Source organism: Chaetura pelagica, unplaced genomic scaffold (genome assembly GCF_000747805.2).
Source record: "Chaetura pelagica isolate M959 unplaced genomic scaffold, ChaPel_1.0 scaffold79, whole genome shotgun sequence".
Lineage (NCBI taxonomy): Eukaryota > Metazoa > Chordata > Aves > Apodiformes > Apodidae > Chaetura > Chaetura pelagica.
The window spans coordinates 3,422,750-3,425,061 of NW_009969339.1; the positions used below are offsets into that span (position 1 = coordinate 3,422,750).

Consider the following 2,312-nt stretch of genomic DNA (forward strand, 5'->3'; position numbering starts at 1 on the left):
GACGGGGGGCAGCCGGCGGCGGGCGGAGCCGGGTGGGAGATAAAGCCGCGGGGACCCCTCCTTCTCCTCCTCTTCCTCCTCCTCCTCCTCCTCTCCCCACCCATCGCCCGGGAAACCGCCGGCCCCCGGGGCGGCCCCGGCACCGGCCCCGCGCTGCTCCCGCAGTTTGTTCCCTAGGAAAAGCACCCCTACCTTCCCGGGCTCTCCCCGCCTCCCTCCGGGCACCGGCACCCGCCTGCGGAAGCCCGACCGACCATAGAATCACGGAATGGCTTGGGTTGGAAGGGACCTGAAGGATCTTCTAGTTCCAAGCGCCCCCGCGTTGGGCAGGGACACCTCCCGCCAGACCAGGTTGCTCCAAGCCCCATCCAACCTGCCCTTGAACACTTCCAGAGAGGGACACCCACAGCTTCCCTGGACAGCCTGTTCCAGTGCATCACCACCCTCACAGTAAGTAATTTCCTCCTAATAAATAATCTAAATCTACCCTCTTCAAGCTTGAAACCATTCCTTGTCCTGTCACTACATGCCCTTGTAAAAAGTCCCTCCCCAAACGTGCAAGATGAGTTAACCAAGTCTGAAAACCATCTTATTTTATTTTTTTTTTTATTAAAAATGTGTATCATTCCTCAAAATAATGTGATGTTTGACATATTTTCTGTTAACATGAACCTTTCTTCCACACAGAGACGTAAAATATTTCCAAACCTTGATAGATTACTCTTGCTCAGTCCTTGCAAATGACCAGGGAGCTGAAACCCAACAGATACAACTGGATACAACTGCAAAATACTCTAGCTAGATAAATTTCAATGCTACAACAAATCTGTTTTAAGGCTCAGAAAAACATTTTAGGGGTATCATACAAGCACCAGCATAATCATCACGTGTGCATATGACTGATAACTCTGTGCCACAAAAGGACCAGATATAAAATGTTGCTGCCTGATATTTCAGTCTATTAAGACAAAGGAAAGACAGACATCACAGTTGTCATACAGACTTCTCAAAAAGCACATATTAAAAATAAGCAGCTCACAGGCACACATGCATGGCTACACACACCTCCTCCACCAGCACCAGCTTTCAAGCACACAGGCAGCACAGTCGTCAGCATTTCACTTCAGAAAAAATATCTCACAGAGGTTCACAGTCACATCTTCTTGATGGCCCATTTCCTGAAAACCACATTTAGAAAAATAAATCCTTAACCTGAGTTTTGAAATGTCAAGCATCAACCCAAAGTGAATTTTTAACATCAAGGTTAAGAAGGAAGGGTGGTAGGAAAGCAAGGCTGAAAGACATGCTGCTTAAGATCCAATCGGTTTTTCTAATACAAAAACAAACAAAAAATCCCAGTAACCTTACTGACCATAGACTTGCTACACTCAGGAATAATCTATGAGCATTGTTTTAATATATCATTTCTCTCAGAGGAAGCAGTTGTTGTGAAGACAGAAACTGAGCTATGTCCTCACATTAGAAGAGGCAGGTGAAAGGCAAAAGTTTCCTGGAGATACCTGCACACCAAGCCATTTCCCTGGCCCCAGAGAGAAGATACGAGACTGGTTCAGTCTAAAGGACAACAGAAAGATGCTGCAACTTCCTTCTAAGTGTTCTCACTCATCTGACAAAGTTCAGTGTACCCTACACAAACTGAGGGCTGCACTGAGTTAAAACAGGCACATCCATCCAACACTGGATCTAGTAGTGGTTCTGGGGGACTCAGGACAAAGGGAATGTGATATATTCTTCTATAAACTGTCTGAGGCTGTGATGTGCCAGCCCCTCTGGAACTTTTTAAAAGGGTTCCAGGCTTTCTTTCTTGGCAGCTGTATTGTAGGTGCCTTCTACTTCAAATGAGAGGACATGCTTTAGCTTCAGCTCTACCTGTGTTCTACACAAACTAAGCACTTCACTTTATTACTGAAAATAAGCAGCAGCAGAACACAGTCGCATAAGCACATTAATTAAATAAATGCTTTGGATTAAAGCAGTGGAGTCATTACAGCAGTATGTTCTGGAAGAGGCTGCCCCGGGAGGTTGTGCAGTCCTCTTCTCTGGAGATACTCGAGACCTGCCTGAATGCAGTCCTGAGCAATGTGCTCTGGACAATCCTACTTCAGCAGGGAAGTCGGACTGGATCATCTCTAGAGGTCCTTTCCAACTCTGACAATTCTGTGATTCCGTGATTCCCTGCATCAACAAACTTTTGGTGTCTGCTGGTACACATGCTGAAGAAGATTGGGAGATGTAAGGATGTGAGTTTCTGTAAGGATTTCAGAAGGATGAATGAGAAAGGACTTTCTTAC

At 46.1% G+C, this 2,312-nt stretch overlaps 1 protein-coding gene across 1 annotated transcript in view; it reads left to right on the top strand.

Moving 5' to 3' along the window:
* The window catches only part of APPL2 (adaptor protein, phosphotyrosine interaction, PH domain and leucine zipper containing 2), a 54,636-nt gene that overhangs the window by 848 nt on the left and 51,476 nt on the right, over positions 1 to 2,312 (top strand). The window lies entirely within an intron of this gene.